Raw genomic sequence first — 25,143 nt, 5'->3', positions numbered from 1 at the left:
TCCATGTCAATTAAGTATCTTGCATTCTTCATTGATTCCAATATTTAATTTTTACTTGTTGTCTGCAATTTGTATTGGTTATCCCAATTTTTGGGAGATTTATATTAAATTGGACTTCCGGAGGAAGGAGGTGGAGGAGGAGTTTCCCGCAGTTCGCAGTGTGCCTTGAGTGAAGCCGCGGAGCCGTGGAGCCGTGGTGCCGTGGTGCCGTGGTTGGGCCGTAGCTGCAGCCGCGAAGATACACCAGCCGTTGGAGACAAACCGGGTTGAGCGGGTCGAGCGGGTTGAGCGGGTCGAGCGGCCATCGAGGTGATCGCTCATTTTCCTGCTCCCTGCTCCCTGCTCCCAGCTCCCCGCGGTCTCTGTGGATCTGGCTCCGCTCTCGCCCCTGCACCAAGACAAGCAGGGCGGGTGAAAGTAAAAAAAAAAAACGAGCAATTGATAAATTGATAAATTGTTTGACATCGACGATGTGGGTCAGTGGTGCAGGAGGAGTTACCCTGCTTCACCTTTTCCAACGCCGCAACCGGAGAGGAGAGAAGAGGAGAGGAGCAGGCAGTCGAATTAGCCTGAACATCATCGCGTGATTAGGGGAGAGGAGAGGGAAGAGGCGAGGCGAGAGGTACGAGCGACCAGCGGTGAGTGAAAATAAAAGAATAAGCTGAGTCGGGTAGAGCTGGGTAGAGTGGAGGGGCATTTGTTTAATTCCTGGCCTTCTGCTCCCCGCTCCCCGCCCACCCCCTGCGCATAGCCCATCGCACAGTCTTCCGTACCCTACATTTGACATTTGTTTTCCATACCTGCACTCTGGCTGAGCTGAGCCAGCTCATTGGCAACTAAATAAATAAATAAATAAGGATCGTGCGAAAGTTCTAGAGAGTAGCGTGGAGCATTGCCGTGGCCAGTAGAGTGGCGGTCTAAAAAAGCCCCAACCCTGCCAAGGCTTGTCAATTTTGGACATTATTTGGACATTACTTGCCAAGATCTGTTCCTTGCCAGGGCCCAAAGGAGTGTGGGCCCCTGAAAGGGGGAAATGAGATCGGGGAAAACACGCCAACTTGCGGAAAGCAAAAAGCCCCCCAAAAAATCCAGAAAGCCAAACATGGAAGAAAAAAGTTCATCGGAACCGAGGTATGAACCACTAACAAGAGAAAAGTTGGTATCGGTACCAACCCCCGAGCCTAGACCAGACCCCAGATGGAAACCTGGCCTCTTAAAATTCTTCTATTTAAAAGACCCTTCGGCACCGATCTATGCTCCAACAGTGGAGGCTTCTAAGCTTCCAAGCCCTCTTGAGCCATTAAACTTGCTAAATATTAACCCTGAGTCTCCAACCATTCCTACGTGTTCGCCTCAAAGCAAACATGGTTTGATCACCGCACAAGTGCATTGTCCCAACACCCCAGCTGCCACAAAAGAAATCAATGGAAGAAGCGCTGTAAGCGTCATGGAAGATAATTGCCCTGTAAAGGCACTAAGGCAGACACAAAGAATAAGTGAGGTTATAGCCGTGACAAGCGACGACAATGTTAACGTTGGTGACCTCATTAAAGGAAATACGGGTGCTCACGAGGGAAACTCAGGCCATAAAAATCAATCCATCCCTATAGGGCCTGAAGCGGACTCATGGTTAAACCCCCTATTCTTATCAAACGATTCTCGCTTTGAGGAACTCTCCGGGAGAATCACCAAATATATTGACACTCAAGAGAGAGCTTCACGAGTAAAACCCGGCCTCGGTCCGGGCATGCTGGCTTCAACCCCTCGAGGCCCTGACCCAAGTAGGGACCAACAAAAAACAGGTACTAATGACCGTATAACAATACAGGTCACTCAGCAACCCCTGAGCCTTCCATTGCCAATTACAATTTCATCAGGGAACATGTCGGATTTAGAACTAAAGGACCTGAGTAATATAGAAAAACAAGGCCCTTCAACAGCATGGACCCAATCCTTGTTAAGCACCCTAGAGCAAGCAATAAGGGTGCTGAATTACCAATCCAACAAGATGGAAGTCCAGATAGACCTTATTACATTAATGGCGGGGCACATTTCTGGTATAAACGCAAAATTGGACGCCATCTCCGCGCTTTTTATAACGCAGGGGATACCAGATCAATCCAGAGGTAGGAGTGATCAAATACAAAACTGTGGTTGTGGAACCATCATAGAAAAATTAACAAACCTTCCGGCCATCTTGATGGACATCTTAGGGGAGGTTAAACTTTCACGAGCTAATAGACAGGTGCTAGAAATAACCCCATCCCCGTAAAAACCTCAAATACTTAAGAGTAAGGACTTAAAAAGTAAACAAAAAACGGACCCAGACCCATCAGCAAAGGAAAGCTGTCTAAGTGAAATTGTCCCGGCCAATGAAGAATCTCAATCGATCATCCAAGCAAGCTCCAAGAAAAAACTAACAAAGAGAGAAAGGAAAAGGGCGAGAAAAGCAAGGCTTAAGAACAAGAAACAACCTAATGGGGTTCCTGAGAAAATCTTCCCTATATTTAAAAACAAACTCCATCTTGAAAATAATTTTAGCCTTTCGAACGGGTCAACAGGTGGTGAGGGTCTTTCAGCAGACCCAAGTGACAAACTAAATCCGCTACTCACACGCAGGGGAGAATGCCCTAGATCAGGAGCAGATCAAGGCCTATACCTGCCCATGAGTGACGAATGCAGAGAGATCACAAGAATAAACCACCACTCTTTAGTACAAGCGATGGGTCATAATGAGGCAAAGCTACCCCAAGGGGGTGAACACAGAGTCCACGAGGAGCATAGTAGGATACGAACCCCGGCAACAAACAGCTTGATTACAAAAAACATCCATAAAGAGGCTCCAAATCCAGCAATAGAAAACTTTAATGATCAACAAATTTTTACATTCCCCGAAAGGGATAAACAAAGTGGCACAGCAGCAGCAGTCTCAAAAAAGGCAGTTCTGACCCCCCTGCGGGTTACCATCTCAGAAAAAGAACGTAAATGCTCTTTTCCACAAAGGGAGCAAAGTACGCCCGGGCTGAAGACAAAAAACATAGCCCCTATACAGAATCAAGAATTAAATTCTGACCAGAGCGAGCAAGAACAACAACGGATCAAGTCCGTTAGAACCAGGCCACAAGGTTGTAACCTCATCCCTGGCAAAACCGATACAAAAATCAAGGAGGGAAGGAGTTACTCCGATCTATACGAGCAAAAACTAACATTTATTCCTGATTATGCGACAAGGGGTAGCCAGGATGTACTGAATCGAGGCAACCTGTTAACTTTGTTCAAAGAAGTATCGGATCTAAAAGGTATTACCTCCCAGGATCTCTATTCGGTGGAATTCCAGCAAAATGTAAATAAAACAGATATAGAAGAAACTGTGACAACTTGGGCCTCAAAGGACCTGGCAGATAGGATATATCTGGCAAGACCTCAGTTCGAAATATGGGGAATTTCTATAACGCGCCACAAGCGCCCGTGATACCCATATCCATTACAATTTTGTAGAAGGGACCAAGTAAAGGAGAAAGAGAGCAAAGGACAAATGTCCACTTGTCTACGAGGCGCAAGGGCCTTTACACCAGAGTCTTCTAGCATAACCCATCAGGTACAAGTAATGGATCGTCATCACAAAGACAGATTGGATTGGTCCTGGATCCCCGCGGTCTTGAGTAACAAAGCTACCTAACCCCGTTTCGAAGTCCACGGAGATTCCACGACTTCCGTGGCCCTGCCAGAAAGCAATAAAGAAGCCCACAGTCTTAATCTGCTCATGGAATGTCCATGGCTTTCGAGAAATGGCCCATGACCATGAAACACAAGCCTTTTTTCAACGACAGGATATAATTTTGATTCAGGAGTCCTGGAAATTGGCATCAACGCCAATACCAGGCTTCCAAGACTTTCAAATATACGCGGAAAGAGTCACCACGTATGGCCACCCTCGTGGCGGTCTTTCAACATACGTAACCCTTAAGTTCAACTGGGCATCCGAGGAGATAGACGTGGGATTGAAGTTGGTCCAAGTAATCAGAATAACTGGAAACCAATCACCGGGGATGGATCCCTGGAAATTGATAATTCTTAATGTCTATATCCACCCCGATTGACACAGAAAGAAAAACACGTGACCTTGATATCACTTATCAAGTTCTTGCAGAGGACTTACTCACTATATCCATTGGTCATTTCAGGTGACTTCAACACCATTCTCATTGACCAAAACAAGGCGAGGGTGAAGATTAAAGAAGACAATGGAGGAAAACAGTTAGCATCAAGCCTTAAAGATCACGGTTTGTCAATTTTAAACGGGAATTTCAAGGAGGACACGCCGGCTGCCGCCACATATCTATGTGGCAGGGCACAATCAATAATTGATTACACCATAACAAGTGATGAGTTAATTCCTAATATTAAAGCGTTTGGAATAGAACATCGACCAGAAAGCGACCATCTCCCCCAAATTACAAGTTTGAATTCAGCACCAAGTATGGCCCCAACAATGACCTCTTTACTGCAACACGCATCAAACTTTAACCTGAATAAAATAAAATGGCGTGGGGAGGGTCTGGGTAAAATCACGGCCACAGTCAAAGCACAGATGGCTGACATTGGACCCCAAAAGGAGGAGGACAGAGTATCCAACTGGTAACAAATGATTCAGGTTTTGCAACACAAGTTCCCAGCAAGTTCAGGGAACCACAGAAAAATCTACAACAAAAAGGAGCCGTGGTTCAGTACGGATCTCAGAACAAAAAAAAGAAAAGTGGCAAAGGAGGTCCGGGCCCTGGCATACCAAAAAAAAGCAGGACTAATGACAAATACTTCTAAATTGCGGGAAGCAAGGAGTATATACAGAAAGGCACTGAATGCCGCAAAGTATGCATACAAAGAATCCATCTGGCATAAATTGCTAATCTCAGGAAAAAATCCGAACAATCGGGATTTTTGGGGCATCATAAATGATCTCAATCAAGGGTCTAAACTTCAGCAGGAAGCCGGGGTTGGAGCAGACATAAAATGTAAATGTAAATGTAAATTGATACTTGTATAGCGCACTACTCACCCGCAAGGGTCTCAAGGTGCTTGCACAAATATCCTGGCTTTCCCTGTGAGGCGTTCACTCCTGGGCACCCCCAAGGTGGAGGCCAGGCATCCTTAGCGTTGTGGGGGCCTTTGTGGAGATTAAGCAACCTATTGCCCAGAGTTGCAGAGTGGGACTCCATGATTGGAATGGCACCGAGGCGAGAATTATCAGGTCCGTGGAATTTTTGAGCCCAAGACCCGCCGAGGCGGGGAATTGATCCCTGGTCCCGGGCTAGACCTCTGCATCAGGGTCTGCCGCTCTAATCATTGAGCCACACTTCTCCATGGTCTAGACATGTACAATCGCTATATAGCAAAACGGAGGCCGGTCACAACAATAACCCCGGGGTAGAGAAATTAAAAAGAGATTATAAAACCAAAAAAGGGGAATTCAAGCAGGAATACATGGAGAACGGGTTAACAGTATCAGACGCTTTGACCAGCAAAAACAATCTAAGGTTGATAATTTCAAGACTAAGGACAGAGGGGGCAGCAGGACCTAACGGGCTGCCTAATGCAATTTTTAAGCACGACCCAGACCTGTGGTCGGAGACACTAGCTCCAATGTTTAACCAAATATTCAAACATGCAGAGTTACCCACCTCCTGGAAAGGGAGTATCATCCATCCCATCTTTAAGAGTGGTGATCATCGAAACCCCTCGAACTATAGACTGATATCTCTAATAGATGTAGGGGCTAAATGATATGCCTCTTGCATCGTAGTAGAACTACAAGCTTGGATCTTAGAAAAAAAGACCATGCCAAAATTCCAAACTGGATTTAGGCAAGGAATGGGAACAACAACCAACTTAACTTGTTTATCAATTCTAATAGATCAAGCCGCAGGAAAAGGCACGCGACAGTACGCTTGTTTTATTGATATCAAGTCTGCCTTCGACCGAGTAAATAGAGAGCGCTTATGGAGTAAGTTGGAGAGTTGGGGGCTGCCTCACCAGCTTTTAATAGCCATTCAAGCCTTATACCAAAATACTTGGACAAAGGTGAAATTGGGAAATGGAGGTTGCACAACAGGAAATATCCCAATGTACGAAGGCCTAAAACAAGGCTGTGTTTTAGCCCCCACCCTCTTCAATCTCTTTCTTGCTGACCTCACTATGGCAATTGAGCCAGCAGATAGTCATCCCCCCCATTTGGCTAACAACCCAATCTACTTCCTACAATATGCTGACGATATAGTGTTGTTGAGTAAAACCCCAGTCGGTTTACAAAGAGCCATTAACAAACTAACATCATATTTGGATAAGGAAAGTTTGGAACTAAATAAAGAAAAAACAAAAGTTGTCCGGTTGGTTGATCCGAAGAAATTAAAATATAAATGGACGGCACAAGGGTTACCAGTAAAAGAACAAGAGAATTACAAATATCTGGGCCTAATAATAACAAAAGGAGGCAGCCACAATGACCACAAAACAAAGGCCCAATCCCTTATTTTTGCCCATCGCTCCATAAAAGGTAAAATGGACTGCCCCAACTATAGCCACCAATTAAAAGTAATGGCAGCCCAGATAATCCCGACCCTATCCTACGGCTTGGTAACATGGTGTGGGAAAGAGGCTGATCTACTAAACATCTTACAGACCAAAATTTACAAAGCGGTCTTCAATCTGCCAAAATCTGCATCGGCCGCACAAGTCAGGCTCGAACTTGGCCTGCAAAACCAGAAATATCGGAGTATGAGCAGTTTTGTGAAACTTTGTCACAAACTTCGATCTGCACACACAGATACACTGGATTGGCTAAGCTGGGAGGAAATAAAACAACGCGGGGAATCTGAAAAGCCGAATATTTGGGGTCAATATCTGAAACAATGTGTGGAAATGCTGGAGTTGGACTCAGTCTGGAAATCAGGGCCTGACAAGGCTATGTTTAGTAAACTAGCCAATGCGGCGGCTAAAAGGAAATCATTTATGGAGGATAAAGAGACATTGGCAAAACGTCGGCATAGTTGGACTATCATGAACTCTTTCTTACCCTCAAAACCATTGCCCTACCTAGCATCCCATTTCAATGCACATCTTAAAAACGTATTTATAGCTTATCGGATGGGGATGCACGTCTCAAAAGATCTACTACCATCTTGGAAACCGCCGCATCAGACGAAACAATGTCGCCTCTGCGGGTACCATACAGAAACATTGGTTCATCTTTTCTGTATATGCCCGGCCCTGATAAAATAGAGACGACTTTTTTTTAAACCAATTTTAAATGTGCTTAACATCCGATCCTGCAGACAGGCAGTCACTTGTTGGCTCAGTGGCTCCTCGATAATTTTAGCTTGCCGTGGAGTCAAATTCCTCGAAGAAGCTATAAAACTCCTTTCTTAATCTCTGGACAACATAAGTACATCTTCTGAAAGTAAAGAGTATTTATTTTCAGTATTATTCACCTTTTAAATGAAAAAAAAAAAAGAGGTTTTATTCATTGTAATTGTATTCACTATGTGTATTTTGTAATAGTTTTAATTAATTATGCAAATAAAGCTTTTTTGACTTTATATTAAATATTATGTATTTGGTGTTTTCAGACTTTGGGGTAAGTAGTACCTTTATTTGGTAGAAAGTTGCCTATGTAGCAACTATATAGCGTTTTGTAAAATTTTGGGTACCTGTACTGCCTCTCTCTTTTGAGGGGAGGTCTCAATGGTGGTTGGTGATGTGAGGTGGAAGGTCTGCATTGTGAAGCATTGTGGTGTTCAGTTCATGCTGGTGCAGCGCGGTCTGTATCTCACTTTATCCCTATGCATGGAGCCAGTGCAAAGATGTCATTGTGTGAAGCATGTGCGATGATGTAATTGCATCATAGTCTGCCTTTTTAGTATAGACAATAGACTTCAATGAGGAAGACGCGTGCAGCAGCCATGTTGGTACAGTGGCATGCACGATTGTGTAATTCAAATGTGTAATGGAAAGTTTTTAACAGTGCGCTTCACTCTCCTTAGAGGCAGTGATAGATTATTTGTGGTGATAGCATAAAAAAACCTTTTTATATAGATTAGCAAGAAGTAAATAAGAAAGTGAATTATGAGTGAAGAAGAGGAGGCTTCTGGGTCTATCACTCTGGAAGTCTAATTTTAGAAGATGGTGCAGAGCAGTGTGTTTCCTTGTGAACGCAAGTTCTGCTTTAGTGGCTAAAAGAAGGAAGGCACTTTTTATGCGTATTAGACCATAATTAGGAAATTTAGCTAGAAAGAGCTTTGAAGAGGGTTTGGTTAAAGGTGTTGGTAAATATGTGGCAACTTATTTGGCTAAGGCTAGACTTCTCTGAGGGGATAGCTTGGGAGAAGGGTTTTTGAGAGGGCTTGAGCAAGGAGATGTTTCTTTGGCAGCGTCGTGAATTCTTGTGCAGAGGGTGTGGTGGGAGACAGTGTTGAAAGCTGCAGAGAGGTCCAAGAGGATGATGGCTGCAGTTTCGCATCAGTCGAGTAGATTGCGGATGTCCTCTGTTGCAGCAGTCTTGGTTGTTTGCTTCTGAAGCCTGACTGGGAGGTGTCTAAGATGTGGTTTGTTTCAATTAATTTGGTGAGTTGGGCATTGATGGCCTTCTCAATGACTTTGGCTGCTCAGGGAAGCAGAGAGTTTGGTTTGTAATTCTTGAGGTCCGTCGGGGGCGGGAGAGGGATTTTAACAGGGTTTGATCTCTTCATGTTTTAGTCTTGAGGGAAGTTGGCAGACTCAATGGAGCAGTTGTTGTTGTAGCAGAGTTCTGGGGCAATGGTAGCACTGGGTCAGTTGAAGATGTGGTGGGGGCATGGTTTTGAGAGGGTTCCAGGATGAATAGTCTTCAAGAGCTGTAAGGCTATTAGCAGGCTCAAGGACGTGGGTCTTTTAGAGGATTCCAGTCAGCCACAGTATTTTCCCCCAAGCGGGAAGAATTGGTAGAGGATGCCAAGTCAGAAGGAGAGCACAGCACTTGCAAGCAATCGAAGGCAAGTACCAGGATGTCCTTTGCTTCTTTCCAAGAAAAGGTAGGGGGTCATTTGACACGTTTTGTGGCAAATTGGAGATTCTTGACAGGGGATCAATGGTTCTTGAATGCAATTAAGGGTTATGCAATAGGGTTCAGATAAAACTCTTTCCAAACTGTAGAACCTTTGGAAATGGTGTTTATGGAGGAACAACGAAAATTGGGAATTTGGAAGTTCAAGCGATGTTAAAGAAATATGCTATAGAAAGGTTGCCAGAGCAAGAGTTGACATTTGTGACACAATTTGTTTAGTAAAGAAGAAGAACAGAGGCGTCCTGTAATAAATTTAAGAAATTTGAATTGGTTTCTTCTGTACAGGCATTACAAGATGGAGGGTATCCAACTTCTATGGGATATTTTGGAAATGAACGATTGGTTGGTCAAGCTCGAGCCAAAAGACTTTGGGCCATATGTAGGTAGCCTCACATTTACCGATTCATAAATACCGAATTTTACGGTAAATGTGATGTAGGTAATGATTCGGTAAAGTTTACTGAATCGGAAAAATTCGGTAATTATGAATCGGTATTTACCGATTCTGTAATGAGGCATACCTTCAAATTGATTCCTATGGGCCTGGAGGCCCATAGGAATCAATGGGAAGGTATGCCTCATTACCGATTCGGTAAATACCAATTCGGTAATGGGGGGAGCATATACAAGGGTGGGAGGGTGTCACATTGACACCCTGTTGCACCCCTGAATTTTGCATGTGTGCACATGTGGCACACATACATGCCCTAAGGGCATGTATGTCTCCCACATGGCACTCTTGAATCTGCAAAATATTGCTTTTTGCAAGGTATTCGTGATTTATCACCAACCTGTATTTGGTGGTAAATAACGAATTCTTAATACTAATTTACACTCTTTAGAGTGCTCCCTACATTGCATTTCTGGATTCGGTATTTACCGAATCGGTATTTTACGTATTTCTTAATTTCCGATTCGGTAAATACCGAATCCAGAAAATCAGCCCCCTACATCGCAAATGCCTAAATACCGGTCGGTAACGGGATATTTACAGAATTTCGGCCGTTACCGACCGGTATTTGGCTTCCTACATGAGGCCCCTGATGATTCCGATATCAGAAGTCAGTTGCAGATATCTCCATTTCAGTTGGTTAGGAGACATTTACTAATTTAATTGTCTTCCCTTTTGTCTAGCCTCAGCTCCCTGGTGATTTACAAAGGATTTCAGGCCAATGGCTGCATTTCTCAGAGAGAGGGAAATGTGCATGATAATGTATTAGGACAACTTTTTGATTATGTCTCAGGATCAATAGGAATTGAAGACACAACATCAGTTGGTGAGGAATCTGTTAGAATCCCTTGGGTTCCTTGTTGACATGGGGAAGTTAGTATTAGTTCCTTGTCAGGATTTTGAATACTAGGGGTTTCAGGTGAATATTGTGCTTGCAACTTTGAGTTTACCAAAAAATAAAAGACAGTGGTAATACAAGTTTTGAGGAGACATTTTGTTACATTGAGGACATCAGCAAGGTTTATAGGTTTGTTTTCATCATCTATTCAAGCAGTATTTCCATAACCCCTTTGTCACAGAACCTTACAGAGGCTGAAGGCAGACAGTTTAAGAAGGGGTTTGTGGTGTGGAGATTGTTTTTCTTTAGAGGCAAAGGAGAACTTGCATTGGTTGGTGGAAATATTGGATTCCTGGAATGGCCGAGCAATTTTGGGAATATGTCCAGATTATGTTCTAGAGAGGGATGCAAGTCTTTATGGTAGAGGCAAAAACAACAATTGATGGACAGAATGCAGAACAGTGTCATACATTCACCCCAGTACAGAGATCTGGGCCTAATCCATCGTTTTTTTGCAATGTATGACATTGTTCTGCATTCTGTCCATCAACTGTTGTTTTTGCATTTGTCACCCCGAGTGGGAAGGGTATGCCCAGACGTGGGTCCCGTGCTCTCCATGCCACTGGAATCAAGCTATCCTGGCCGAAGAGGGGTGAAACCCCAAAACCGGTCCTAGGATGCTTGTTTCCAGTCCAGGGAGGACCTGGCTTGGCAGTTCGGGCTGGACTGTTCCCATGAGGCACAGGGTCAAGACTGATTTGCATATGGCTGGGTTCAAACTGGAAAGGCATGGTGAGCAAAAAAACGATGGATTTAGGCCCGATCGCTGTACTGGGGTGAATGTATGACATTGTTCTGCATTCTGTCCATCAACTGTTGTTTTTGCATTTATGGTAGAGGAGCATCTTTAAATCACTAGGATACAGGTGGCAGATTGTCTTGGGAGGAGAGTTCGGAACAGATAAACAGACTAAACAATCTGTGCCATGGAAGAGATGCCATAGCAAAAGCAGTACTCAGCCATAGTGCCAGAACTGATTTGCTGCTGTAGCCTGTGCCACTTGCCCTAGATGTGCCTAAGTGGTCTGCACAGCCCAAGTGTGCCTGGATGAACTTTTGCAGTGACTAGTTCAGTGGCATTTGCCCAATATGTGCCTGAGTGGAGAAGGCCATTATCATTGGAGCTGCTGTCTCAAAGGACTTCCCCATAGTGCCTGAGTGACTGTGTGGCTAAATAAGGCACTGACCAGAAGAACAACCGATTGGACTGAGTTGCATCACTGAACTGAAGCGCGTTGAAGTGACTCAACTGCCATTGCTAGACCTGTTCCTGGAAGCAGGCTGCATTGCTGGCTCAACCCTCCTGATGGAGGATCAGCTGAATTGCCGACTCACCAGACAGCACAAAAGGTGGAGACCGTGCTGTGACCCATGTGTCCCTACCTCTAGGTGACACGATGCACCCTGAAGAATGCTGAAGACTGAAAGACATCTGCACACCAGCTGCTTCCTCTAGAATCTGCTGTTTGGCCAGCTACTGCTCCTAGGAAGTGGGATAGTTGCCTGATGCACCTGCGATCACCTTCATCTTCCAACCCAGTGGGACCAACCAAGACTGCAGTGCGGATGCTGGAGAGAGGTCTAAGGTGACATTAAAAGGTTGGCTTTTTCAAATGCGGGTGTTGTGGTACATGTAGGTGGGCAGAAGACAAGAAGAAAGGTTTCGAAGGCCCCAACAAGACATATGACATAAGAGTGAACATAAACTGCAATAGTAAATTTGTTGTTTATGTACTGGAATGTACATGTGGGGGTAAATATGTGGGCAGTACCATTAGGAGCCTGAAAGAAAGAATTGGGGAACACATTAGGGCTCTGAAACATAAGGATTCGAGATACCCCATGGCATTGCATATTTGGGAATGTCCCACACAAGATGCAAGTAAGAAGTTTAAGTTCTACGGAATAGATATCTGCAAACAAAACCCCAGAGGGGGCAATAGGGAGCTTAATTTGAGGAGGCTTGAAGCTTTTTGGATTATGCGTTTACGTACTCATGACCTAGGTTTTAACAGCGATAGTGAGATGCACTATTTCCTAGGAAGCTGAAATACTAAATGAATACATTATGGGAATTCATTCCAGCACGCCTCCCAATGGATTTTGATTTTCTTACAATTAACGAAAGAAGGCAATAAATGAATATCTAGGTTTGTTTCTCAATTGCATGCATATAGGATTTATTTCCCGTGTATCATACTATTATCTCATAGGGAATTAGAATGACCACCACATGAACTGCGGACATTCTCATCATGACTGTATATAATGTGTTTATTTACAGGTGTGTTTACCTTCACATGCAATTCGTGATTCTGTTTTCGTTTTGACAATTTCATATGTGTCTCTCTTACACTATCAAGTGAATGACTCTTAGGCTTTGAATTTTCCTATTAGAAATATGGGGAACTCCCGCGGCTATCATTTTCACCCCTTTGTGTCATAGTCAACAGTAATGACATGAAATCTCGTTGCCTGTATCTGTTCCGCCTTTAAGATTTACAATTATCTGGAATGTTGGCGTTTTGTCAATATATATTTTATATAACAACTAGTTTGGACTTTTCCTGTATGTGTTAGAGCTTCTTGACTTTTCATGTTTAAATTATCAAAAAATGTCCATTGCGAGTAACTTCTATTTATCTTTCAAATTTATGCCACTTGACAAAAACCGGGACGCGTGGCACGTAACGTTACGCATGCGCACTATCACCATACACGATCTTTGTGTGTTGACTGACGCACACGTTCTAGTTTTCTGACTGACATACACGTTCTAGTGTTTTTACGGACGCACACGTTATAAGGAACTTCCGGGTATGCGCACGCTGCAAAGGTGCCTTTTCCCACCAAACACAAATGAATTTCTAAGAATTGACATGTCTGTAATGTAATTTAAAGAATTTGTTGGTGATACGTACTTCATGTATGTTTTTTCACCAGCCCTGAAGAAGTCTGGGGTTTTGCCCTTTGACGAAACACGTGTTGGCTGGTTGGATCTCCTAACCCTACATAAACAGCGAAACTGAATATAATCCTGTTCCCTGTGGTCCATTGTTTTGACAACTGCTTTGCTCAATGAATGTTTATTGATATATTATGCTAATACGCATTTTCCACCCATAAAACGTGTGCACAGCTTGCATTCTGTTTATACGAGTGTGCTTTTGATCCACCATTGGAGGGTTTTAGGGGTACATTTTCCCTCTCCTGTGGCACCGTTGCAGATTTATTCAGGCTCATACACTAATGTGATCTACAGTGCGCTCAGTAGAGACCTGACAGAAAAATAACACCCCCTTATTTGGTTTGAACTCTGAGTACCTGATTCCTTTTGTAGTTCATAGAATTGAGTTTTATTGTGTATTACGGTACACCTCTTTTACAAACATAAGCACAGGGCTGGACAATCAAGTTATTATGTTGTTTGTGGGCTTGTTCTGGCTTCACACTGTCCTCATGGAGAATCCTTTGATGGCTTGCCACTGCTATAGCTGACAGTCAAGTACTAAAAGGGTTGTACCGGGCCCAGCTTGTAGAGCTATAGTTGAATGGACCCCAGGACATCAGAGGCAAACAACCCCAGCAGCTCATGGTTGAATACCAGTAGTCCCTGCTTGTATTGTGGTCCCCCCTCATAGTGTCTAACAAATGCCCACATAATTGCATGCTTGAGGGCTGTCATATTTGCATTGCCTCTCTATGAAGGGTCACTGCCTCTCCTAAAGTCACACAATTACAGTCAATCTACCAAACTGAAGGATTACCAGTTGTGATGAAGTTGATCCGATGGTGGAAATGTCCACTAAACCGGATTCTGTGAATCAAGATGACAGTCCACACTAGTGAGATTCATGCCTGGTGCATAACATGCTCACCTGGTAGTAAGCTGGTTTGGGTTAGGAGCAGGAGAACAATTGTATCAGAGGGGTCTAGTACTTCTGGTGTATTGGGACCTGAAACCTGGACAAAGTACCCCTTTTAGCGCTCTTTTTAACACTCAAGTTATGATTTTCTTTCGTTTAAACATAATACACATCAATTTGAGAAACTGTTACATGGTAGCTTAGATCTGATATACACTTCTAGTTATTTTTTAAGGTAGTCTTCATATACATGGGATCACTCCTCAACAGTTATGTGTTCTGCACAGTTGTCCCACTGTTGGAAAAGGCCCTTTTTGCACGGTTATCCCCAAACTTTTTGCTTCTTCCTCCTATTTTTCCTGACCTGTTTTTGTTGGCTTTAGGACTCTGGGCACTATACCAATCAGTGCTAAAGTGCATATGGTCTCTGTGCAAATTATGATTATAATTGTTTATCCATGATTGGCATATTTGATTTACTGGTAAGTTCTTAGTAAAGTGCAGTGTGTGTGCCTAAGGCCTGTAAATCAAATGCTTCTTGTGGACCTGCACCACAAATTGTGCCACACACCGGAGTAGCCCTGTAAATGTATCACAGGGCAGGATCTGTGCGCGTAGTTGTAAACTGCCATGTCAACCTGACAAGTGCACTCACTTGCCAGACCCTAACCTTTACTTTTCTTACATGTAAGGCACCCCTCAGGTAGGCCGAATGTACTTCCATGGGCAGGGTGCAATGTATGTTTATGGTAGGACATGTACTGGTGTGTTTTACATGTCCTGATATTGAAATACTGCCTATTTCGATTTTCACTGTTGAAAGGTAATCTGTCCCATAGGCTAACATGTAGGTTGCTTTGTAACATCTTAGAAGTATTACTTTCCATTGGAAAAAGATGGCGAAATAAAGTTTAGTCTCTCTGAATTCAGAATTTAATAATACATCTTTTTAGGACGCTGGTTTTTAAATTATGTGTTTGAAAATGCCACTTTTAGAAAGTAGGCATTTTCTTGTTTAACCATTCTGTGTGCCTCTGCTCTTTTGTGTATTGACTGTCTGGATTTGGAGTGACAGGAGCTGGGGATGTGCATTCACTGTAGATAGCCACAAGGGGGGTTGAGGTGTGTCCTGCATTTCCTGGGTGGCTCATACCTGGGCTGAATAGACCTTGGCTGCATTCGGAGTGGTGGGAGGAGTTTCCCTTGCACTAGAATAGGCTGTGTCTCCTTTGCACAATGCTGCCTCCACCTCCAGTGGTCATGGTGCACCAGAGAGGACAGAACTCAGAGACACTTGCCAGAAAGTGAACAAAGAGAAAATTATTGGACCTTAAACCCCGAGAATTAGATCACTTTTTGACTTAAGAGGAACCTCTGCCAGGGAGAAGAGCAGGAGAGCTATAAGGAGCAGTACTGCCCCTATGCTGTGGGCGCTTTGCTGGGTTGGCCTGCAGTTGCTGCTCCTGCCAAGGAGAGAACAAAGACTAGAACTTTACTTACTCAAGAAATAGGCTCTTTGAGCTGGCAAAAGAGCAAAAAACCAAGTGCCACATGAAACTATCTCCAACTGAGTTTGAGGGACCTTTCACTTGCCTCAACTGTAAATGACCAAGCAAAGAGGTTCAGCCTACTCCCATTAAGACAGTAACTAATCGCAAACTTGGTGACCAGGCTTTGCATTGTATCTACTTTAACTCCCGATCACTCCCAAAACACAGTTCGAGGTATGGGAAACTCTAGATGAGCTAAACCCAGATTTGGCTTTCGTTACAGAAATTTGGCTTGATGACAATAACATGCCTGATATTATCGCTGCCCTACCATCCGATTACAAAATTCTAAAACAGAACAGGAAAGGCAAGAAAGGTGGAGGCGCAGCCATCATATGTAAAAAAAACCCACCTCTCCTGCATCACCACCACCACTACTCAAATAGATACATTTGAAATTCTAGCGTTCTCAGTCACAGAAAGAGAACACCTATTATTGGGAGGGGCAGTTATTTACAAGCCCTCTGGTTTCTACCCCGAACTAAGCACTAACTTACTTTCCCAACTCCTCCTTCTCTGCCTAAAACAGAATCAGTTTTTAATCATTGGAGACTTCACTCTTCATTATGAAAATATCTCAAACCCCGGGGTCAAACACCTGGAAGACGATATGGCAATAATGCAACTCACCCAGCTAATCTATGAACCTACCCATGTAGCCGGACACACCCTGGACCTACTGTTCACCAACATAAAAGACACTAACATTCTTGAGGTAAAACCACTGTCCTCGACAGATCATACATTGATCTCCTTCTCAATCAACCTACGAACAAGCATCTTAGAATGGAACCAACATATCAGACATGTAAAAGAGCTTGGAATTTAGTCACCAAGGAATCTTTTTCTAACCACTTCACTCACTGTGAACCCTCTACACAGCACTGAAAATCCGTTAAAACATTGGTACTGCACCTACAACAAGAGATAGAAAAATTACTGTTTCAATGCGCCCCCAAACGCGTTAGTAATATAGTTAACAATCTTTGCTCTGAAAAATGGTACACACAAGACCTAAAGTTAAAGAAAAGGGAATGCAGATCTCTCGAGCATAAATGGAGGCTTTTTAAAAACAGCATAGATAGACAAAGTTATCTAGTCGAACTGAAAAACTACCATGCTGCACTGAAAAAGGCAAAAACAAACTATTACATGAAAAGAATCGAAGACAATGGCAGTTCCTCTAAAGAACTATACAAGGTTGTTCGAGAACTCTGGGCCCGATTCACATAATTAACTTAAGACAAAATCCTAAACTTACTACATTTGGTATTCACAAAATGCACTTAATACTTTTGGTATTCACAGAATGCACTTACTACTTTTGGTATTCACAGAATGGATTTACGACTACTAACTTTACATCCGCGCTCGGGACGGAGCTTCCGGCCCGGAGGCGGAGCTTCTGGCCTGGAGGTGGGGATTCCTGCTGGTGGCGGAGATTTAGCCATGGCCGAAATCTCCACCTCCTTCAAGATTCTTCAATTTCCAAATGTTCTCATCGTTTAATATAGCCTTCAGATATAGCCACTCGTTCGAGACTCCTCCATGCGACCCCCAGCGGCTATATCTGAAGGCTATATTAGAAGATGAGAACATTTGGAAATTGAAGAATCTTGAAGGAATAAATCTATTTGGATATAAGAAGAATTGGACACAATATTTTATGCTTGGGTGCTCGGGAAATTGTGTTGAATGCTAAATATGTGTGTGGTTTTAAAATCAGATGTCACTTCTTGTGATATCACTTCCTGTGAGGTCATGGGTTGTGATGGCACTTCCTATGATGTCTCTCCCTTTGCTGCCACGTGCAATGTCACGCTGCATGATGGTTACGCACTGTGATGTGAAGCGCCGTGACATCACTTTCATACTCCTTAACTTGGTTAGTCCCCCAACTTTATTAGGACTTGTGTCCCCAGTGTAAATCTATGCTGCTCTTAGGCATGAGCCTACACTGTGTACATTCACACATTCTGCGTGGCTCTGATCAGCAGCATTCTAATGTTAATAGAAGGAAATAGGTTGCCACAGTCAATGCATTCCCACCAGCAACACAGCTCACACATGCCTTGAACCGGTCTTTCTTAAAAGACATGTGCTGGCTTCACACCAAGGTTAAACATTTAGCAATCTGCTGTTCATGTTGGTCTGTGTGGGCCTTTCAGACTCTCGGAAAATGTATAATCATATTTATTTCCCTGTACACTTTGCCAGCAACATACGGAGACCTCTAGCTGAGACATTACCCCATCGACTTTGCACTTCAGCTTTAGTTGATTGCAATAACAGAGCCGCTCACACTCCTCTGCAAAGGGGGCAGCAGGTGCACAAAAACACAGAAGCGGTGGGCGCCCTTTTAAAGATCTTAAGCCAAGGCAAAGAACAACAGACTGGTACAGCTTGACTAAATCTGCTCTTCGGGAGGAAAATGTATTTTCTTGTTGCCATGTCGGAGACTCAGCGTGAGGCAGAGAGGCCAGAACCAGTATGGGAGAAGAGGGAATGACTGCAGCTCCATTAAAAGGCATTGAAGGCTCGCTGTCGTGTGCATTTGCAAACACAGGCCTGGCCCACTTTAATCCCATTATGCAACTAACCCACCATTGATTGTTGAGAGCTTGCCAAGCCATCTGTGGAATAAAATGTACATAAAACTTGTTGAAAGGTCTGCGGGAGTGGCTGGCTTTGGATGCAAGATATGTGTTTGCTCTCAGGGTACTCTACGAGGGGGCCTCATGCCGATCGCTGTAAGAAATTTTCGCAGCAGATTGCCACAATTGTTTCTAATTAAACTGACGACTGCATCATCACAACTTCCTGTGGATCAACAAAAGAAGTCGTATCAAGTATCGTGAGGACTGAAAATGCTAATTTAAGGCACAGTCCGACAGTTTAGGGTGTGTGAAATAGCTGAGGAGGTGAGGCACTGCTATTTAACCTTCTTAGGCGGTGGAAAATGCATTGTGTCCTGTTTCTCTCTTCTTAACCCTTGCCATGAGGCACAGGGTCAAGACTGATTTGCATATGGCCATGTCTGAACTGGGGTGGCGTGGTGAGCAAAATAATGATGGATTAAACCCAGATCTGTGACTGGGGGTGAATGTCTTGCCATTGTGCAACATTCCGTCCATCATTTTGTGTGTTTTTATAAGTGAAATGTTGTTTATGTCATCTGACTGAATTTCCATGTGTCATGATTGCAGGTAGAGTTACTGGGGGGTGGTTTGAAGGGAGCTACCGTGGTAACAGGGACGTTTCCCCAGCCTGGCTGTTGGTGGAGAAATAAAGGGGCATATTCACAAGGATCTATCGCCGAGTCAACGGCACTTTATCACAGCCAAAGTAGCGATAAACTTAGCGCCCCAATCACAAGCTGGTGTTAACATCCCACAGCACCAGTTTACCCGGGATATAAACCGCAAAAAACATCGCCACAGATGACCCCCGCAACTATCACTAATGAGATGCAGAGTAGGCGTTCCCGTGCCAAAAGCCGCGACAACACCACCCACAACATTCCCAACGACCAGCCAGAACTGCAATAAGAACACAAAACAGGTGATAAGGCGCATTAGCAGCAGGAAAATAACACCTGCTCTGATCTGGTGCAAAGTCGGACCACAGCCTGCACCACAAAAGGGAGCCCAGCCCAGAGACACATCTGAAGAACAACAGATGCACCCAGGCAACTGAACATGCAGCCTGGAGGGCCGAAAGGACAACAACACCCGCCGCCACCACCCCCAGGACCCCCCCTCCCCAGCACCCCGACCAAAGACATGCCACGTCAGCTAACCTAAACATTTACAAAATAATTTGCACAATCACAACTGGTGACATGCATGTGTCGTCACAGAAATGAGCATCACACATTCATTTTCGAAGCAACAAATGAAACTTTATTAAAATGAACACTGAAATGAAATGAAGACACGTGGCAGCTCCCCTCGGGACAATCCTTAGGTCACAGCCTGCAAGACAAAAATCATGATGAGAAGGTGTGTCCTGCGCACATCAAAGGACAGAGAGAGAGCAAAGGAGAGAGAGAGGAAGAGAGGGAGAGAGAGAGAGAGAGAGAGAGAGAGAGAGAAGAAGAGAGGGGGAGAGAGCGAGAGAAGAAGAGAGGGTGAGAGAACGAGAAGAAGAGAGTGGGAGAGAGAGAGAGAGAGAGAAGAAAGGGGGAGAGAGAGAAGAAGAGAGGGGAGAGAGAGATAAGAAGAGAGGGGGAGAGAGAGAGAAGAAGAGAGGGGGAGAGAGATTAGAAGAGAGGGGGAGTGGGAGAGAGAGAGAGAGAGAGAGAGAGAAGAAAAAAGGGAGGGTGAGAGAGAGAGAAGAAGAGGGGGAGAGAGAGAGAAGAAGAGAGGGGGAGAGAGAGATGAGAAGAGAGGGGAAGAGAGGGAGAGAGAAGAGAGGGGGAGAGAGAGAGAAGAAGAGAGGGGGAGAGAGAGAGAGAAGAAGAGAGGGGGCGAGAGAGAGAGAGAGAGAGAGAGAGAGAGAGAGAGAGAAGAGAGTGGGAGAGAGAGAGAAGAGTGGGGAGAGAGAGAGAAGAAGAGAGGGGGAGAGAGAGAGTGCCGCCCCTGCGCACCCAGGCCACACTGCTCACCTGCTGCCACCGGTGTGTCTCCAACCACTTGCCGGTATGTATTGCTGTTCACCAGGTCACACATCTGAGACAGACCCATCATCTGAAACAGAGTTCTTACACATTATTGGTACAGTACACACATTTGAACAAGACAACATCGCCTGCCCGCCCATGCACATCCAGGCAGAGGCACCCCAGCCCCTCCCGCCGCCCATCGGAGAATGCCCGCCCATGCACACCCAGGCCTCACTGCTCACCTTCTGCCACCGGCGTGCAGACAAGAGGTCCCTCCACCTGCCGCTGCAAGCCACAAGCCCGGGGTCCGCAGACATGGCATCCTCCACATCATGCAGCCCCGCTCCACTTGCCACCAGGTCTCACATTTGGTGCTGGGTCTTGATTACTCCATGGCAGAGGGCATACCAGTGCACCCGGCCTCATCCCACTCAGCCCAATTGGTACCACTAACTCTGTGATCCCGGAAGCAATGCCACTTGGTGGTAGGCCCGCGCTGCCCACTGGCTCTGGCGTACACTGTGGTCCAGGGCTCACAAAACCTGAGCTGTCCGGACCGCCAGGACGGGGCATCATTGCAGGCTGCACATCCGCTCAGCACTTAATGTGCCCCTAACTCAGTGCTCCAAAAGTCACCGTCCCGTGGCAGGGTGCCTGTGCCGGCCACAAAGCTTCAGGTGCCACTAACCCAGTGCAACCCCAGTCAGCGCCCCATGGTGGTACGCCCGTGACAGCCGCAAGGCCTCGGGTGCCACTAACCCTGTGCGCAACAACTCATGGGCCCTTAATGATTGAGAACCGTGGAGCGTCCGTCATCCAGTCACCACCGGCAGAGGGGAATGTGACTTCATCGACTCCTTATGTTGGCGGAGTCACATGGCCTGTGACGCCTGTGCCGGATGGGTGTGGTGTGTGTGCAAACCTGCCCTCAGGGTGTGGCTGTGACATGCTGACAACTAGACCAGTGACCTGCACACCACCAGCGAGTACACCTGCGATGGGTAGCAATGAGGGCCCCCCCTCGGAGCGTAAGCTGAGTGGTCTTGCCTGCCGTACGCCAGACCAGTGCAGGGCTTGCAACAATGACTCGTGGGCTCTGGCCATGGTTCAGTCCATGTCCGGACATGGAAGTGACTGATGCGTGTGTTCCTGTTGTAGTGTCCACGGCACCCGGTACACAATATGCAATGTAGCACACTCTGACTGGCATCCCACAGGATGAGCATCATGGACGCAAGGGAAATCACTGTCCCTATATTCATCCACACATTTATACATGAATGATGAAAGACATGACACAGCAGTGCGTTACTGGATGTTTATTGCACATCCAGTGCAGTTTTGCAGCTGGAGCGGTACAGGGCAATGCTACGCACACTACACAATATGGGCCCATGGAGAGTCAGCCAAAGTCCATCCGAGAATGACAAGTACTGCGGAAGAGGAAGGGCACAGTCCGCTGTCTGGTTGCCGTGTCATTGGTCATCAAACAGGATATGGCAGTTCATGTCGCTGTCCAAGGTGAGTGCATCGGAGTGTATCGGGGGTCAGTGGAAGGTCATGGGGCAATGTGTGGCACCAAGCAGAAACAGGCCAGGTGGCGGAAATGAATGCTAGTGCCTCCTGATCGCAAACCCATCCGCGTCCTCATCCCCGGATGTGTGCTCTGCCCCACCTGTGGGTGTTGCAGTACCAGCTGAGGCACTGTGTGCCACTGACACATCAGGTGCTGGAGTGGATACGTCTGCCGCACTATGAGGCAATGGCACACCAGGGGGCAGAGATGTGGATGGTGTGGGGGCAGCAGCATTCATCATCGCTACGCCTTGTGGCAGCAATACCATGATGAGGATCTGCAGGGCATGGTAGATCCCAGCTACATTTCGCTGGTGTGCAGCGGTGGCTGCCATCCTTTCTGCCTCCATCCGCATCATGTCCTTCATGAGCCTCCGCATGTGTGCCAGCTCACAGCTGGTATCTGAGTGGACAGGTGTTCTTCTCTCCGCGTCATGACTCCAGCAATGTCAGTCAGGGCTCGTTGGAGACCATGGAGCGCGTCTAGACACCCATGGATGGCGTCCAGTTTGGTAACCATGAGGTCGAACCCCACCCGCACCTGCTCAGCCATCTCCATCTGTCCCTCCAGCACACAGCGTTGGAAGGCTGTGTGTTCTTCGTGGGGTCTTGGGAGACTGCCGGGGCCGTGGGTGCCTCCTGCTGGGTGGTTTGGGTGGTGGGTGGGGTCTCCTCGATGCAGCTGGGCATCCCTGATCCTGGTGGTGAGTCGCTGATGATGTCAATGATGTCTAGGAGGGCTTGTGCGTCGATGCTGGGGTTGTCCTTCTCGTCATCAGTGAAGAGTGGCAGGAACTGCTCTGCAGGGGGTGTTGACGGTGGCCCTGCAATGTGAAGGGGAGATGGTGCATTGCAATGTGTCCACATGTATGTAGCAGCAAGGTACATTCAGACAGCATGGCATTGTACATTGTGACAGTCTATAGATCTGGGCGATGACCCAGATTCATTGAGGGTGTGCACTGTGCTTTGCTTAATTGTGTCCACCCTTTCCCCCCAGTACCTGGTGGTCACTCACCCTGTTGCGGTTGTGTTGTGTCCTGTCGATCAGGGTCTGGTCCCCCGACTCCGGCCACAGTATCCACACTGATGACTGTTGACACCAGCTCCTCCATCTCATCCAGCACAAGGTGTGGCGCTGGGCCCCCACCTCCAGACTGCATTGCTGCCTTCTGGTTGGCTGCGAGTTTCTCCTTGGCCTTTCACTTGATGTCATTCCATCGCCTCTCGACCTCGTCCATTGTCCTCTTGTGCTCTCCAACGGCATTCACCTTGTCCACGATGTCCCGCCATATTGCATTTCTGGTGCCCAATGACACGTTGGAGGTGACGAACAGTTGTTGATGGTGTTCCATCATCGCCGTGACTATGATCCTGTTCGCCTGCGGACTGAACTTCATCTTCTTCTTCTTCTTGTCCTTGCCCTTCCCTGTCCCCGAGGTCCCGGGCTGGTCATCCGGGGTGCTTGTGGGGCTGCGCTCATCCTCTGCCCCTGCTCCGGCTGCCTCCATGGTGTTTGGGTGTTGGTCAGTTTGTGTTTGGGTGTTTTTTCTACTTTTATGGTGATTTTTCCTGCCTGCCAGGTGTGTGTTGCAGGCCTGGCACTGCTTATCGCTGATTTCCTCATCGCACTTTGGCCCATCGCAAGTGTTTTCGCGTTGGGGTTTGTGTTTTTATCTCCGTCGAGGTGGTTGTATTGCGGGCATTGGCCGCGGTTTCGGCAAACTATCGGAAGGGGGCCGCCTTGTTTTGAATTCCACGTTGACACTGGGTTATTTTCCCGCGATAGGCTGCAATGTGCAAAGTTGCGTTAACATTTTTTGGTGATGTTTAGCACATGTTCTTGTGAATATACCCCAAAGAATTTACTGAACCTGCGTCCAAGCCATTATTCAGGTCTTAACAAAATGGTTGCTTATCACAGGAACGTTAATGGCATGTGCCTCTTTTTACTGCAAATGTAGCAGTATTTATTGATATCTAAAGTAAACAACAGAGCATAAGTCAATAACCTACACAAAGCAACATAATAACACACTAACACACTTAAAACACAACAGAACAATCAAAACAGAGCACAAAGTGACAACCACAGTACAACACATCACAATGTAATCAATACATCAATGGACAGCTAAAACACAGCAGCACAAAAGAGCACATCCACACCACACATGAATGCCACACAAGATGTAATTGTGTGGCATTTTCGCAACAAATTACCACCTACAGAAAATTACTTTCAAAGTTTGTTAGTAAAAAATGTTTGCACCAAGCACTGCCTTAACTTACCACCAGCCACAGTAGAAAAAAAAGTGCAGTCATAAATGTTTTGTGGTCTGGCCCATGATCTCTGTCACAGTTTTGCCAATCCGCCATCTATGTACAATGCTTTGGGCCCTTGCCCCCCATAGTTTGCATTTCCCCCTCCCCTTAAAAACCTCACAAACTTGTGACTGCTTTGTGTTGCAGGCTCAAGAAGCTTAATTAGAGCGACAGACAGACTGCTCCAGTTTTATTTGGGTTTCTCTGGCTAAGAGGTCCAATTCTTCAGTAAATTTTCTGCATAAATCCCATATGCCATCCAATAAATCGGGGTGTACATTAATGGAATGCATGGGATTTTTACTTACAAATTTCCACAAAGTTCCTGGTTTTAACCCATCACAAACATTGCAAAGTTTACTTTGGATTCTCCTATGCAACAATTCTTTAACCATATTCCTAGATGATTTTCAAGGAAATTGAGCTGGGCTACAACAAACACAGCTTGCTTATTGTGATTCACATTACTTGTATTTTTGAGGTGCTATTCCATTCTGTATTGTAGCATTATATTGGCTGTCATACCCCTTATGAGGCAACAAAGCAGTTGAATTAGCATCTTGTACATGGAACCTTTGGGGAGGACATGGATGAAGGGTGTTGAATCTAGTCTTCCATTTATAGGAGGTGTTGTGTATGGTGTTCGAGGTTCAAATACATGCTTGAAACATGGTGAGGGGAATGTTGCTGCACATAAGCATGAGATGTTGCAAAGTGTGGGAGTATACACAGTTACACATTCACACTATTTTAGGAGGGGTAGGTATCCTACTGTTGAGAT

The 25,143-nt window shown here is 45.6% G+C and overlaps 1 long non-coding RNA gene across 1 annotated transcript in view; it reads left to right on the top strand.

Moving 5' to 3' along the window:
• Window positions 1-368: 368 nt before the first annotated feature.
• LOC146820874 (uncharacterized) overlaps window positions 369-25,143 on the top strand; it is a 284,394-nt gene continuing 259,619 nt past the window's right edge. The window contains exon 1 of the long non-coding RNA XR_014962636.1: window positions 369-638. This is a non-coding gene — a long non-coding RNA (uncharacterized LOC146820874). The remainder of the gene's footprint in view (window positions 639-25,143) is intronic.

This window comes from Triturus cristatus, chromosome 6, assembly GCF_964204655.1.
Source record: "Triturus cristatus chromosome 6, aTriCri1.1, whole genome shotgun sequence".
Classification (NCBI taxonomy): Eukaryota; Metazoa; Chordata; class Amphibia; order Caudata; family Salamandridae; genus Triturus; species Triturus cristatus.
The sequence above is the reverse complement of the archived record's forward strand: the minus strand, read 5'-3'. Positions and strand labels throughout refer to the sequence as shown.